Below are 17,464 nucleotides of genomic sequence, written 5' to 3' on the forward strand. Positions count from 1 at the left end.
TTTAGATGTTATATATAGGATGTTATATATAGACTATATAGGAATATATTCCTCCTTTGAAACAAACACCCAATTGTGAGAAAAACCCTGTTTGTATCTAGAAAAGATGGGGAAATATCCAGATCGATATATCTATGTCTCAAAATCAGAGGATTAAAATCAATGTAGTAATAAATACCTGGATGCTGTATGATATTGTTTTGAGTAATAAAAGGGAGGGCAGTAGAAAAACTTTTTTGGTTTAGCTCTAAACTTATCAGTGTTTTGAAATTTAATTTCTTGAATTATTTTTGAAGAACTCAAGTTAGGCCTCATCTAAAGATTTACCATTAATTTAGACTGGAGCCTAATGCAGCACAATGGAAAGCGCGGTATGCAGATATCAATTAGCACATATTGTGTCCACCCCCTTCCAGGTGTTCAGATAATTAACTCCATGAGGTGGTTCAACATTTTTATCCCATTGCTGACTATCAAGGAACCGAGGCCTAGGAAGAGGGTATAGTGTTTGCCCAAGGTCATGCAACTGAGATACCATGGAGCCAGGACAGAAAGGCAGGTGCATCTGATTTCAAAGCCAATGCCTCTTCTGTCCTGTGTTGCCTTTTACAAGAATGTGTTATCAACATCTAGAAATCTTGCTTATAAAAATCCCCCTGGAGAGTTTAGAGCAGATACATATAAATTCATAGCTGGAATATATATTCTCTACATATACATAAGTAGATGAAAAGGAAATTTGCAAATATACTTCAAATTACCTTCAATAAACTTCCTACATGCAGCCTTTGGAAAAAGCAGGATCTACCATTTAACAGAAATTGTTGACTTTTAGAAGAGTATGGCATTTTCAACTCATATTCAGTGTGTTCTCCATCTGACCTCTGAATCCTTGCCTGTTTTTCGCTTAACTTGCCTTTCTTCTTTTTAGAAAAACAATTTCCCTCTAATGGATTTTCTTTTAGGGTTGAAACTCAGTTTAATAAGAATCAGACTCTCAGAGCTTCAAGAGACCTTAAGGCAAAATTGAACCTCAACCGTCATTTTACTGATGAGTAAAAAGCTGACAGTCAGTGAAGTGAAATGATTTATCTAGTCTACAAGAGGGATCCAGGTCTCCTGATTCTCAACTCAGTGGAATTCTGTGACACACTGCATCTTAATGAGATGCTCAGAGATCAAATAATTTTGAAGTTGATCGACCCTTTTTTTTTTTGGTATTTATTGACCAGGTTGATTTAAAGCCATCATTACTAATTCATTGTTTGAATGCTATTTTTAATCTAAAGGCCATGGAAAATTGAAAGATGGCATATAATGTAGGAAAGTAGATATTATTATACTTCAATATAGGCTTTAAGCTGCCTTTCCAGCCTCACCTTTCACCCATTTTCCCCTAGTTTATTCTAGAATTTGTCATATAGTTCATGCCTCCGTGATTTAGCCCCTTGTACTCCTGCATCTGGAATTCCCTTCCATATCTTGACTATCTGGAGAAATTCTACTTATTTTTCCTTTTGCATATCTTAACGTTAGCCACACCTTCCTTTGACCTTGGCAGAATTAATTTTCTACTTGTCTGTGCTATCATATCAGTTTGTGCCTTTATTGTAGTATTTATCCTTATTTTATTGCCATTATTTCTTCACTTATCTTTCCTCCTCCAGACTGGAAGCTCCTTGAGGGCAAGATTTTGTTCTAATCACCTAGTATCCCCATGACAACATAATGTTAGACACATAGTGGGAGCTGCAAATACATTTCTCTTGAATGAATTACTTGCAAATCATGGTCTTTCAAAGACAATGCCCTAAAAGAAAAAGTAAAAGTCTAAAAGTTAGGGCTGTACGTGAGGTCACTTGATCTGATAATTATCACAAATTTTGCTGTCATTCTTACAAGTTGAATTCTGTCTAGTCACAAGGTTTGAAGCTATTGCTTTATTTTCAGTGGTCTGTGTTTTCAGTTCCTTTTTTAGTAATAGAGATTTATATGTCCCCAATCATAATTTCTTGCCTAGTTGTCATTATTGCTAATGACATTAATTTAGCCATCTGTTGACTCAAGAATAAGCTTCTGACTGCTCCTTCTAATTTGATATAAGAAATTAAGTCAATGACAAGCATACGTTACAGGCCTTTACATCACTTCAATTTTGGTAGAACTGAGGTTTAATATATTACACACATACATAGAACAAATCTATTATAAATAAAATGTAACTGCTCATATTTATAGAATAAATTCGCATACAAATGATTTGCAGAAAGATATGTTTTTCTTTTCACTATCAATAAGAATGAAAGAAAGCTAAACTTCAGCTGTAGGACATTAATTCAATACATTATATTTGTTTATTAGCACAATTGCATTCATCAATATAGCCCCGCAGCCCTAAGCATGATTAATAAGACACTGGGCTCCTGAAGATGGTGTCTTCTGGTCCATATATAGCGTTACATAATGCACAGCTGTTGGTGATTAATCACAGTTTGTAATGGCTAGTGAGTTCATTCTGTACTCCTTAGAAAAGAAAAAGTGCAATTTGTGTGTGTGTGTGATCTGAGTAAACAAATTTTGAACAAATGTAATGCTGATTTATCAGTTTCCAGTTCATTAATGGGGAGCTTTTACTTTCCCAATGATTGAAATCAGTGAAACGTCTGTCAAATTATAGTTGCATAATCTATGAGTGAAACAATGCTTAGGTGGTATAAATGAGCTACTTCCTTAGAGGTTCTCAAATTGTGCAAGAGGCAGGTGCTCAAGTGTCCCAGAATTCAGGATTCTTTAAATGAAATATCTAATAGATTTGCTATTTTTCTTTGCCATTTCAGTGAGTACAAACATGATCTACCATTTCAATAGCCCTAGTGGAAACCAGATTGTGGACTTAGGTTTAATTTAACTCTCCTTATCTTCACCCTACTTCACTGCCAGTGCCCAGATTGTTATGTATTTGTGCATTACATATAGCTAAGTTAGAGGTATCCTACCTAAATGTTTTGATTAATATACTAATATTAATACTGTGTTTCTTTCCTCTTTTTCTTAATGATGAAGTAGTTCTCTGACAAATCATCACTTTTATTCAGGGGAAATGCATACCCTATAGTTAATTAAATGCTATTACAAAATGCATCATCTTCCAGTTAATTCAAGGAATTGTTACAGTCCTTTAGTAGAAATTTTATCCTCTGTTTTGAGAAAGGTTTCTGTGAGTGCCTGAAACAGGTTCCTGCTGATAACTGAAAATGTGTTTCTAAATGTCCCCAGCTTGCCAGATTAGGTACCTAGGTCATTCAGTTCTTTCCTTCTAGCTACTTCTATTCACTGTGAAATTTTTTCCTGTAGAAAATGAGATGTTATGCTGCTTTCACTGAAACATCATATAAGTCAAGGGGAACTAGTGCCATAGGATAGGTTCCCCAAGGAACAGACCCTGAGCCTCTGAGATTTATGTGCAGGGGATTGCTCTGGGGAATAAATAGGAAAAATGATTGAAGAGATGTTGAGCAGGTTAAGAACATGAGCTATGATGCAGTTGCAACATTGGCTTCGGACCATCTTACAGAAAGCCCTCCACCTGGGATGGCCCTTCAGAGTTTTGTGTTTTGAGGCAAGGAGCCAGATTTTATTCTCCCGTATCCATCAGCCATTGAATGCAGGCCACCTTTGGGGAAGGGGTTGATTTTGAGCCAACCTGCTCTTTTTGGCTGAGGCTGATTCCTGGAGAGAGATTAATCAGAGAGCTGTTGGCCACCAACATTCCCAGCAATGGACGAAATGAGTGTTTCAGTCCCGAGGGGGAGTTCTGGGCAACACACCACAGTATCCACTACAATGAGATGCCTAACTTTGGTACCACATTTGTAATGCCAGTTGTGAATGATGATTAACTTGCGTGTTGTATAGAACATTAAAACCATTTAAGCAAACTATGGGTTGGAGGCAGTGGATAACATCCAAATTACTCTATAGCATGGTTATCTTTAGATAACTTTAGAGATGCTAGCCTCTAATTTCCTACTGAGACCCTAGGGAAGTTATAGTCAAGATCATCATTAGCTTTAATGAGAATAATTTGTACAGAATCCCCTGTGTTAGACAAAGATAAAAACATCTCTGCATGTGAAGCTTTGAATATCCCTTTGTTTATTTTAGCCTTTAAATGAATACAGAGTTGTGTTGTTTTCAGAGGTTTTATCAAAATGACATTGAAAAGTTTCACATTTTTGTTGCTTTATTCCTAATAGATTTTCAACTGTATTAGTACCAGATATGGGTATTTTAAAATATTTCTATTAATCTGGGTTAAAAATTATAAGTAAAGAATTACTCTGACTACTAAATAAAATACTATGGTTAAATTCCAAGGGTTAAAAAGATCAATTTTGAAGCTATGTTTAGAGTGAAAAGGATGATAGTAGCTAAATGATATAAATTTTTCTTTTTTTTTTTTTTTTTGCGGTGCACGGGCCTCTCACTGTTGTGGCCTCTCCCGTTACGGAGCACAGGCTCCGGACGCGCAGGCTCAGCGGCCATGGCTCACGGGCCCAGCCGCTCCACGGCATGTGGGATCTTCCCGGACCGGGGCACGAATCCGTGTCCCCTGCATCGGCAGGTGGGCCCTCAACCACTGCGCCACCAGGGAAGCCCCAATGATGTAAATTTTGATATTTATTGACACAATTATTGCCATAGCAAAAATAAATCCAGATGTGTGGTGATTATAAAGGAGTGGCAAAGTGACATAATTGAATCAAGTACATAAAATTTGCTGGTTGAATGAACAGGTCAATTTGCATTTAACACTAAGGGATCAACTGGTATTTGGAATGAGTATTGGTGACAGATGGTGTAGTTACATAGTTCTGTTTCAGTCAATTAACAAGTAATTGACAGATATACTCATGGTGCTGAACAATTATTTGAATAAAAATGTTTAGGACTGTTTCCTAAGCTTCAACGTTTACCAAACGTAATTATAGTTAATTCTTTACATAAATTCCACTAAATAAGTTAGGATATTCACCAATTCAGAATGCCAGTATTGTTTTAACCATATAATTAACTCATTCTCATGGTTTGTTTGCTTAATGGAATAATCCATCTGATCTTGGTCTCTACTAATACTATTTCTTTGTCCATCAAAATGATGACCCTAACAAGATGAATACTTCTATAAAGTAAACGTCAATTTTATATAGTAAAAGACCCAGCTAAATAAGACATTGGATAAAGAGAAATGGCATAATAATCATACTCAGCGTAAAGTTTTGATTATCAGTGGACACTGCCCTCATAGAATTTTGTACTAACATGTTTAGGTTAACTTATTATTTAAGCTCAGGGTATAAAATTTCATCTGCTTTATGTTTTCCTAGAGAAAAATGGTTCCTAGTCCATATATTATACCACTATACTCAGAATAGGAATCAGGTAACTATAGATAGATAGATAGATAGATAGATAGATAGATAGATAGATAGATAAAGATACATTCTTATGAAAAAATATGGATGACTGATAGAGAAAGAAGAATGTCTTAAAGCCTATGTGGGTAAAATTTTGTTAAATTTAGCTGACAAAGACATTGACATATGTCCCCCTTCCTCCACCCACAAAACAAATAGAAAAGTTGAATAAAATATCAGAGCATTAAAAAAGTTAAACTCAAAGTTACAAAGTGGCAGAAATGTTGAGGGTGCTTATAGCTGAAAAATTAAGTTGCAGACAAACTGTCCCAGCCCATGGGGATATTTGAAGCATGTATTCTTAAGAGATGGTTGGTGTTTAAAGGTCAGTGAGCATGGATCATTCAGGGCCACAGGACTGACAACTTTGAATTCCAAAAATGAGAAGTGTACAAAAAAGTAAAAGACAAAAATTCTAGAGACTATACATACCTACACATAAGGAAATAAAAACTTCATGCGGGTTAAACAATATATACCTGCAGAAAATACTAGTCAAATACAAGCCAGATTAAATGAAATCACTCAGAAGAAAAGAATTATACTGTATTATCCATCATTCATCAAATTCAAACTCAGACAAGAGAGAATTGAAAAGAGACACTATTCTAATATTGATGAAAAATGTTCCAGATTGAAGAGGAATGTAAATTTTCAGATTGGAAGAAAACATCTCAAGTCCCTATAGCCAGACACTGTGCTCTGAAACTATAAGGTATCAAAGATAAAAAAAGATGTGAAGAACCTGGAGAGAAATGACAGATAAAGAGACATAATTCAATTGCTATAATATTTCTCATTAGGAAAAATAGACGTGTGAATACAATGAAATATTTTCTAATTGCTGGGGAGACATAGACATTCATTAACATAAAAACAAAATTTAAATGGTGTCCATAGACCCTCACTGAAAGACATACTAAAGGATATACTTCAGCAAGAAAAAAACTTAATTCATAAGAAAAGTTTGTAAAGCAAGAAAAAATAGTGACCAAACCAATTGACCTAACAAATTTAAAAATACTAAAATACTAAGATCACTAACAATAACTACTTTTGGAGGGTTTAAAAACAAGGTGGAACTTAAATACTGAATAGTAATTTAAATGACTAAAGAGGAGTACCTGAAAGGAATATACTTTGTTACATATATTTGGAAGAAAATAGTGGTATTGATTTACTTTAGATTTTATTAGGAAGAAATAAAGTTTCTTTATAATAAATGTATATGTAAAAGTTTCTTTATAATAAATGTATATGTAAAAGTTTTAAAGGAAATAGAATCACTGCAACAATAGAAATAGAATGTTTAATTTCCCAACAAGGAAGGAAATTTCTATCAAGTCAATAGAAGATAAAAGAAGAAAAAAAACCACAAGATACTAACAAAGGCATAGTAAATTTAAAAATTCAGAATAAGATGTAGAAATAAATCCAGATATATTAGTAATCAGAAGTATAATAAATTAATCATCCTATTAAAAGACTAAGACTGTCAAATTGGATTAAAAACTTTAAAAAATGGTGTTATTCTATATAAATACTAATCAAAAGAGGCAAGGGAATAGTTTTATCAGAAATATATAGACTTAATTCTACTTCTTCCTTTCTAACATGGATACTGTTTTTGGTTTTTGTTTTTGTTTTTGTTTTTGTTTTGCCTATTTGCTCTGGCTAGGACTTCCAGTACTGTGTTGAATAAATGTGGTGAGAGTGAGCATCATTGTCTTGTTCCTTATCTTAAAGGAGAAGCTTTCAGCTTTTCACCACTGAGTATATGTTAGCTGTGAGCTTGTCATATATGGCCTTTATTATGTTCAGGTACATTCCTTCTACACCTAATTTGTTGAGATTTCTTATCATGAAAGGATATTGAATTTTTAATTGCTTCTTCTCTACTGATATGATCATATGATTTTATCCTTTATTCTGTTAATATTATATATCATATTTATTGATTTGCAAATGTTGAATCATCTTTGCATCCCAGAAATGTCTCACTTGATCATAGTATATGATCCTTTTAATGTGCTTTTGAGTTCAGTTTGCTAGTATTTTGTTGAGGATTTTTACATCTATGTTCATCAGGAATTCTGGCCTGTATTTGCTTTCCTTGTAGCATCCTTGTCTATCTGCTGGCCTTATAAAATGAGTTTGGAAGAGTTCCCTCTTCTTCTATGTTTTGGAAAAGTTTGAAAAGAATTTGTATGAATTCTTTAAATGTTTGCTAGAATTCATCAGTGAAGCCATCTGGTTCTGGCCTTTTCTTTGTCTCTGTTTGCAGGTGACACAATCTTGTATATAGAAAATCCTGAAGACTCCAGAAAAAAAACTGTTAGAACTAATAAATTCAGTAAAGTTTCAGGACACAAAGTCAGCAAGTTGTGTTTCTACACACTGACAGTCAACTATCTAAAAAAGACAGTACAAAAACAATGTCCTCTACAATAGCATCAAAAAGAATGAAATACTTAGGAATAAATTTAACCAAGGAGATGAAAGATCTGTTACTGAAAACTGTAAAATATTGATGAAAGAAATTGAAGAAGGTACAGGTATATGGAAAAATATCCAATCTACATTAATTAAAATAATTAACATTTTAAAACTCTCCATACTATTCAAACCTCTATACAGATTCAAGGTAATGCTTGTCAAAACTCCAATGGCGTTTTTCACAGAAATAGAAAAAACAATCCTAAAATTTGTATGGAATCACAAAATGCCTCAGATAGCCTAAGCAATCTTGAGCAAGAAGAACAAATCTGGAGGCATCACATTTTCTGATTTAAAACTATATTACTAAGCTACAGTAATCAAAACAGTATGGTACTGGCATAAAAACAGCCACATAGACTAAATGGAAGAGAATAGAAAGCCCAAAGATAAGACCACACATATATGGTCAACTACTCTTTTACAAAGTTGCCAACAACAGACAATGAGGAAAGGATAATCACTTCAGTAAATCATGTTGGGAAAACTAAATAGCCATATACAAAAGATGTGGGGTGATAATAAAATATACCTAAATAATTATAGTTACATCTTATGTTTATTTAATATTGTTACGTTCAGAGAGCAGTGTCCTATAAGCCATTGTGATATTTACTGAACATCTGTTACATGCCAGGTGTTATGATAATTTCTGGAGATAGAAAATATGTGTCAGTCCCTGTTTTAAAGAACTCAATCTACTCAGTGGTACAGACACACAAAGAATTCCACAGGTTGGAAGAAAAAGAGGACTAAGAAAAGAATTTGAAAACACAGAGAATTTCAGAGACCTTTGAAGGAACAGTTTTGAGTTATGTTGAAAAGAGGGATGAATAACATAGTGGTTTTAAGCAAGGAAACAGACCCAAAAAAGGAAATTTCCACATCCCAGTTACATAAAGTTGGTTCAGTATTAGGAAATTTAATTTACTTCATGGAAAAAAGAAAAACAAATTATATTAGTGCCTGCCAAAGTCTTAAATACCCTTAATAGTTTGTTTCAGGAAGTAACAGCAAATATATGTGGTGAAATATTAAGGACTTTCTATTAAAATTAAGAACACAGCAAGCATTCTGATGGCCACTACAATTATTCAATACTCTTTTGGTGATTTTAGGTAATGCAAAAAGACCCAGTGTGGGATAAATGTAGTTAGAAAATGTTTTGTTTTCAGATGATATAATTGAATACCTAAGAATATCAAGAAATTCAACCAACAATCTTTTTGAACAGAAAAAAAAATTTATTAAGATAGCTGGCTACAAAAAGTCAAAACTTTCCTTTTATACTAGAGTAACAGGATGTTAAGTTGGAGGCTTTGACTGAACTCCAAGTTACAATGTGCTATGAGTCAGACTGACAGGCTGAAATTTCAAAGAAAGTGTCTGGGAACCTGCTGGTTGAGTCATCTTCAATAAGGATCTAAAATGGTCAGGTTGCTGGAGACTCAGCAGGATTTGGTGAGAACCAGTTTGAAAAAAATCTACACTCTAGTCATATCTCCCACTCAAGGGCAGGGAAGGAAATAATTGATCCTCTTGCTCAAATCTAGGGAGAAGCCTTCACTAAGTGGGGAGTGAGCAAAGGGGGCATGAGAGGGGCTCCTGAGTTGTTGGAAATGGTCTGTGTCTTTAGGCAGTTTTCACACTAGTGTGTGCACTATGTGAAAATTCATTGAGCTTTACACTTATGACATATGCCCCCCCACTTTTTTTTTTTTTTTTCCAGTATGCGGGCCTCTCACTGTTGCGGCCTCTCCCGTTACGGAGCACAGGCTCCGGATGCGCAGGCTCAGCGGCCATGGTTCCCAGGCCCAGCTGCTCCGCGGCATGTGGGATCTTCCCAGACCGGGGCACGAACCCGTGTCCCCTGCATCGGCAGGCGGACTCTCAACCACTGTGCCAACACGGAAGCCCCCCCCCCCCCTTTTAAAAACATTTTTATTGGAGTATAATTGCTTTACAAAGTTGTGTTAGTTGCTGCTGTATGCCCTTTAATGTGTATTATACTTTAAAATTTTTACTTAAAAAAAAAAGTCTTTCTTTGGCTTGTTGAAGTTAGACACTATACAGCTAACTGGGCCTTTTCCCCAGTCTTAAACTGATGGGAAGTCTTTAAAATAAAAATATTTTCTCAGGGATTATTGAGAGATGATCCTACATAATTGAAGCTTGCAGGACTGCTATCATCATTATTTTTTACATAACCATTTTCTTTAACTTTTGTAGAACTAAAGCAGGGATCCCAAATTGAATACAAAGACTCCGACAGGTCTGGATGATTGGTGGGATGGGTGTGGAAGTCTAATAGCATCCCAAGAAGGTGATAAAATCCTTGTCTAACATTAAGATTCCATTGCACTGTGCCTGGTTTATAGAATTTTCTCAATAAATACTTAAATAAAAAATTATAGGTTAATGGAAGGATAGATGGATGCGTAGATAAAACAGAGGGAAAGCTTATCATAAATGACAGAGAGAATACAGATGACTAAGAAATCAATTTCTGGATTATCAGAAGGTGGATCACTCTAATTAGCAAAGGATCTGTCCCTGGTATTTGTTTCCTGTCCTGATTGATTGCATTGACTTCATGTCCAAGTCCAGAGGCTATCAGGAGCTCTGTGAATGATGTCTGTAAAAGTGGTTTCATTAAACCTCAGTAAGACTTGAAACACAAGTAACAATGCTCAGAAACACTGAGTGAACCCTTCTTCCCCACATTACAACAAAGCATGGTGAAATTTTGAGAGCTGTCCCTGTAGCAGTGAGTTTATCCTTGACCACTTAGAGCACATCTCCTGGGATTAGCAACAGTAATTGATGGACATTTGTCATGTGGCTACAACCTGCACTGACAGGTGTTGGAGATAATAACCAATATCATTTGAATTTTTCTGCTAATGTGACTTAATTACAGAACCAGGACCAGGGCCCTGTGCTGCAAGACCCTGAATGTAATTGTCTACTTGACTTTTGTACTCTAGGTACTTTTCCTGCTTCACGCTAGTTCTGGCCTTGCTTGATAACCATTAACTGATAGTAACTAGAGAACCTCAGGTTAAAAATATGTATTTCACTGTCTCCCATATCCACTGATGAAGCTTCTTCATAAGCAAATATGCAAAATGGTAAAGCTAACAATACTGACCTTAGGTAATTGCTTTTAGTGGAAAATGACAATAAATGTGAATTCTACATCCCAGACAAATGTCAGTTATTACAATTTCTACTCAATTAACTTCCTTACACATTGATTGAGGTCCTTCCCTAGGAGTAAGTAGACAGCCAAAGATGATGACAGCACAATCATTGCACTTGGGAGCCTAACGCTGATTTATTTTACTAGAATATTTTTCCCCCTAACAATGGTAATACATATACAATGACCAGTCTCCAGTCTCTTATCTTATATTGTGACTAAGCAAGACATTTTTTAAAAAAAGTTTTAAAACCATTTAAAAATTAGGAAAGCTTTCAAATTATATATGATGTATAGCATGCTGACAGTCAAACTTGTATGCTCTGAAGCAAAGCACCACTCAGCAAAACTGTAGTTTTATTTCTACAGAGAATGATGTCAAAAAGCTAGGACCAATTCTGGTGAATGTAGGCTGGTGTGGGACCTAATTTTAAAAATAGAAGTGTCCTGACTAATCTGTTATGCTGGCAACAGATCTAAAGACTATAGACTGATATTTTTGAAGATCTGAGAAAATGAAGACAAGCAAAGACAGATTTGCCTTCACCATAGTGGTTGAGATAAATACTTCATTCAGTTAGTACCGCAAGGAAATTTCATTTAGATTTTTAACTTTTTGATATATAATTCACAAAGGGAATTTGTCTCACTTCGAAAATAACTCTTCAAGTATCAAACAACAGAATACATGTTTTTTTTACACTGGAAAAACATTTGAGATTTTTCTGACAATGCCCTAGATTCTGGGAAAAGAAAAAGCAAACTTTGTTTTCTAGAGATTTCCTAACAAAGTTCTTGCATTTGTCTCTGTGGAAACAGTCAAATTGTTCTGGGTAATTTTGCCACCATATGTTGTCAGAAATTTAACTTTTTTTTTTTTTTTGCTGTACGCGGGCCTCCCACTGCTGTGGCCTCTCCCGTTGCGGAGCACAGACTCCGGACGTGCAGGCTCAGCAGTCATGGCTCACGGGCCCAGCCGCTCCGCGGCATGTGGGATCTTCCCGGACCGGGGCACAAACTCGTGTCCCCTGAATCGGCAGGCGGACTCTCAACCACTGTGCCACCAGGGAAGCCCAGAAATTTAACATTTTTTAAAGGTTAGATTGCATACTTCTATTTATTTCATTAATCTTGAATGAGGGTTAGTCATATAAAACATTTTAAATTGTTGTGAATTGACCAATCTACTATAAGAACTTACATCCTGAATGAAAGGAAGACAATTGCCTGTCGTGTTCCCAATGATCTGACCTGCAAATGTAGACCTGGATGTTGAGAAGCAAACCAAAGAACTTTGCCGTATGGTGGCCCACATGCAGCTTCCATACAGTGCACTGAGAAAGGGCGTTCACATAGTCTGAGCAAGTTCAAGGTGACTTCTGTAGGAGGAGAAGATCCAGCTATTGAGGGAGAAGGAGGAAGAAAGGGAAAGAGAAGGAGAAAGGGGAAGGCAGGAAGGGATGAGGGAAGACAGATCTAAATGAATTTTTGCATTTAATATCTGAGGTCAGATTTGAGTGAACACAGTGGTGTGCTAGAGCTGGCCGGTACCAGCCCAGAGCAGATTGTGGGCATCTCTTCCCACTCTGTGCTCAGTAATATCATATAGGTTGCTTCAAACAGACCATAGCAGAAGTATTACACTGCAAAAATAAGCAAATGCTACAAATCAGGGCATCATCTGTTGCTCCCCTCCCCCCAACTCCAGGAGCTAAACATGTATGGGCTTACTCTGGCAGACCTGGAAACTCTCAATGGCCACTGTGATAAAGAAAAGCAATGTAAGGAAATAGAAACAACTCTTGAGCTAGGATGAACGGATCAAGGAGGAAAGAAGGAGAGAAACTCAGGGTGGTCATGAAAATAATTTAATCACTGAGGTGATCATGCCTACCCGAAAAGCACACCCCGTTACTGAGCTGACTGGGAAAAGAACACTGGCTGTTTCTCTGGTGGAACATTACTAATGTATGATCCAGGCAGACACTAGAAATAGATCAGGTAGTTTTCCTGGGGGTTTCTTGGATTAGCAGGAAGTAGTCCATTTTTAGGGTGTTAAATAAGATTTGGAGGTAAAACATAATTAAAATGTGATATACATTTGGAACAAAATGAGATAAATACAGGCACTTTTCATGAAGATTTGAGGAAGATTATGAGTAGAAAACCTTTTTAATCTCTTGATTCAAATCATTTTGGTATAATCGATTGCCGGTGCTGCTCATAATAGCTGAGTTCTTCAAGGTTCCTAGAATGTGCCAGAATGTCCTAGAATGGGTTATTGACTTTATATACATTATCTGATTTGATACTCATGGAAATCATTTTAAATAAGTACTATTATTATCCTCATTTTACAAATAAGGTAAACGAAATTTAGAAGTGTGAAAACACTTGCCCAAGGTCTGGTCCAGACTCTTAGCTGTTAGCTGTTTTAGCATGTTTTGCTGTGCCATTCCAGGAGTTGCAAAATCTATTTGAAATGGAAAATTCTGCATCAAACTGAGTAACTGAGGAATGATTCTCAAGTCAGAAAAAGTACCAGTGAGCTTGATTTTTCTATTATAACCATGGTCTAAATTGGTAACTTTTACAGTACCCTTAATATAGAATATATACTTCTCATACATATCCATTATATATAAAGTATTATTTTATTAGTAAAAAAATATGAACAAACCTGATTCACTGTGTAGTGTCTATCTAGAAACTTCAACAAGCTAAAGAAATAATTTTTCTTTTTTTAAGTAAATTTTTGAAGTATAATACACATAAAAGGGCCTATGTCATAAATGTAAAGCTCAATGAATTTTCTTATAGTGTATATACAAGTGTAAAAGCTGCTTCAGTAAAGAAATAGACCATTTCCAATAATCCAGGAGCCCCTCTCTTGCCCTCCTTGGTCACCCCTCACCCCATACACAATACAACTACTACTATCCTGACTTTTGTCACCAAAGATTACTTTTGCCTATTTTTGAATTTATAGAAATGGAACGATAAAGCATGAAAATGTATTTGACTTTTTTTTTGTTCAATATTATATTTGTTTGGTCCATCCATGCTATCGTGTGTCATTGTAGATCATTATCATTGCTGCAAGATATTTCGTTTTTTATTTACTTATTCGACTACTAATGGAAATATGGATTGAGAAATATCATTAAAGCATATTTCCTCCTTTACTCTTCCATATTATGTTAAATCTTTTTAGCTGCAGGAGAAGGTCTTGGGAGTTGGAAGGACTTCTTAAAAGAATTTGCCAGCAAATACACTAATATAAATTAATCTCCATCTTTATTCAAATTTAGCCTTATATAAGTTGTCTTATTTACTAAATTCCTAAAATTTTAAACATTCCTAAAGCACTTCAGAGACAGAAGAGTTTCTTATTACCTATTCCACTCAGAGACCTCAAAGACCTTTGTAAATTTACATGTGATCCAAAGCTTCCCACATGCAACCAATATGGATGTAAAGATCTTTAGTAATCCTGCCAGCTACTTTGAGGCTAAAACTTGGACTAAGTATAAACCCTCTCACAAAAACTCTTGTTCTAAGAAAGCTCTTTAAGACAATGTTCCACTTTCTTTATATGTACTACAGCCATTTTCACAGAGTCAATGCTCAACAAATTTTGAAGATCTAAATTGAATTTGGTTATTTCAACAAATGAAAAATGGAAGCTATTATATAAAATTCATTAAGTCAATCAATGCCTAAAACATTTCCAGTCCTGTAGAAAATAAACAATTTTATCCAGCCTACAAATGTCCCTTTTCCTATTGTTCTAAAACCAGTACTTCTTAATTTCTTTAATATAGTGAAATCTGTGGACCTTCTCAGGATAGTTCTTTTTTTTTTAATTGGTTTGTCTTTGTATTATGTTGAGCTCTAAGTGGTCTTTTTGTATTTTGCATGTAAGTCCTTTTTCTCAAATATATGTTTCAAGTATTTTCTCTCAAGTCTCTGGATTGTCCCTTCATTTTTTGATGGCATCTTTCAGAAAGCAAACTGAGGGCAAAACAGTTGATTTGACTTACTTAAAATTACATGGCTTATAAATGTTACATATGAAATTTGAACTCAAGTCTTCATTTTCCAAATCCTAGCTCTTAGCCATTGTGCTATGTTGCTAAAGAGTATTGAAATAATTCATTTATTTAGATTGAAATATTTTAATGAATAGCTACAATTTTTTAATGAATTTTAATTTTATTTCTGTATATATGAATTGGATCTCTAAGTATTAAACTTTAAAATTAAAATAATTGATATACATTTGATAAAAACAATATAAATGCATTACTCATTTGAATAACTTTTAAACAAATGTATTGGAAATGCTTTCTTTTTCTGTTTGTTTGTTTTAACTTATTTTATATTGGAGTATAGCCAATTAACAAAGTTGTGATATTTTCAGGTGCAAAGCGACTCATATATACATATACATGTATCCATTCTCCCCCAGACTCCCTTCCCATCCAGGCTGCCACATAACATTGAGCAGAGTTTCCTGTGCTATACAGTAGGTCCTTGTTGGTTATCCTTTTTAAATATAGCAGTGTGTACATGTCAATCTCTAACTCCCTAACTACACCTTCCCTCCACCCTTCTCCCCCTGGTAACCATAAAATCATTCTCTAAGTCTGTGAGTCCGTTTCTGCTTTGTAAATACATTCATTTGTATAATTTCTTTTTATATTCTGCATATTAATGATATCATACGATATTTCTCTTTCTCTGTCTGACTTACTTCACTCAGTATAACAATCTCTAGGTCCATTCATGTTGCTGCAGATGGCATTATTTCTCAGAATAGTTCTTGATGAACAATTTTTTTCCATATGATTTTGGTGGACCTACCCAGGAGTCTATGAAGTTTCTGTGGACATCATATTAAGAAACTCTCTTCTAAATATTTGACATCAAACATTTGTTGTGTGGCTACATGCCAAGCAATGTGCTATTTGTCACTCTGTAGCATGCATTTTCCGTGGGGTAATATCACCCTTAAGGGGATAAAAATTTGTTCTTGAGAGGTGAAAATAATCTTACTATATTTTATGTGCAACATGTAGCTATAGATACAGTACTACATTAACTGATTTACAATATATCTGTGGTATTAAAATTTCTTGGAGTAGAAACAAGTAGAAAAAGAAAAAGGTATAAAATATCTCCTTAAGGGGGCAATGGAATTGCATTGGAAATGGGAAGGGCTGAGGGAGAAATACTGGGTAAGAGAGGTTTGACTTTAAGCCTTTTACGTATACATTGTAACTCACCCTATCAATTAAACATCTCCTTTTAAATATCTCTGAATATATGTTATTTTAATCAATCCAAAATGTGTTGGTAAGAATATTCAATTCTGGGAGGCATAACTATGGGTGTTTCCCACAGTAAGCAATAACATAAGTCATTTGTTCTTCAAAGCTAAATTTTAGTAATTTTTTCATGTATTTAAAAGATCTCTGAAGATAGTTTTACATACTTTATTGGTTCTGACACACTATAGATGTAATTACCTCTAATTTCTTTAATGATATATCTTGGAAAGTTACAAATTATATATAATCTTTTAGTTTTGTACTTAGTGATATGATTTGGGAAGAAATGATTACTCTCTGAAATAAGAAATATCATTTAGCATAATTTTGAGTAAACTTATACTTTTAAAGCTTATAGGAAGGCTGAAATCTTGGGACCCATTTTTAAAACAATAAGTAAATTATCTTATAGAAAGAATGAACTAATTGTTCTGTTCCTACAGAACATTCCTGGTGGGTGATTATTTTCTAGGTATAAAGAGTATGTAATTTACTACCCAGTGGCATATTTCCTTGGGTATTTTCTTGTCGTTTATGTTATTCACTTACTCCTTCAATACAATTACAGTGAGTTTCACCATCTACTAAGAGGTAAAAATCAAATACCTAGAAAAACACAATGACTAACCTTGGCATTTTAAAAATGAATTTTAGACATCATCCAGAAAAATATATCATCTCTCTCTTATTAATCTGTTGCAGGAAATCACCTTATCAAACAATAATTTTAGCAAAAAAGCAAAAACAAAACAAACAAAGCAAAACCCACCAAAGCAACAAAAAAAAAATGAAAGCAAACCCTTGTTTGTGTTACTATCAATAGCTTTTCATAATGTGGGTCAACTTTCTCAAAGACTTGTATAATTTTGTTATGGAAGGAGGACCTGCCCATAAGCAAATGAGACTAAAGATCTTATTAAACTTGGTAGATTGTCTTTGGGCAACTTTGTTAAATA

Source organism: Neophocaena asiaeorientalis, unplaced genomic scaffold, assembly GCF_003031525.2.
Source record: "Neophocaena asiaeorientalis asiaeorientalis breed wild unplaced genomic scaffold, Neophocaena_asiaeorientalis_V1.1 scaffold57, whole genome shotgun sequence".
In the NCBI taxonomy this organism is placed as follows: Eukaryota; Metazoa; Chordata; class Mammalia; order Artiodactyla; family Phocoenidae; genus Neophocaena; species Neophocaena asiaeorientalis.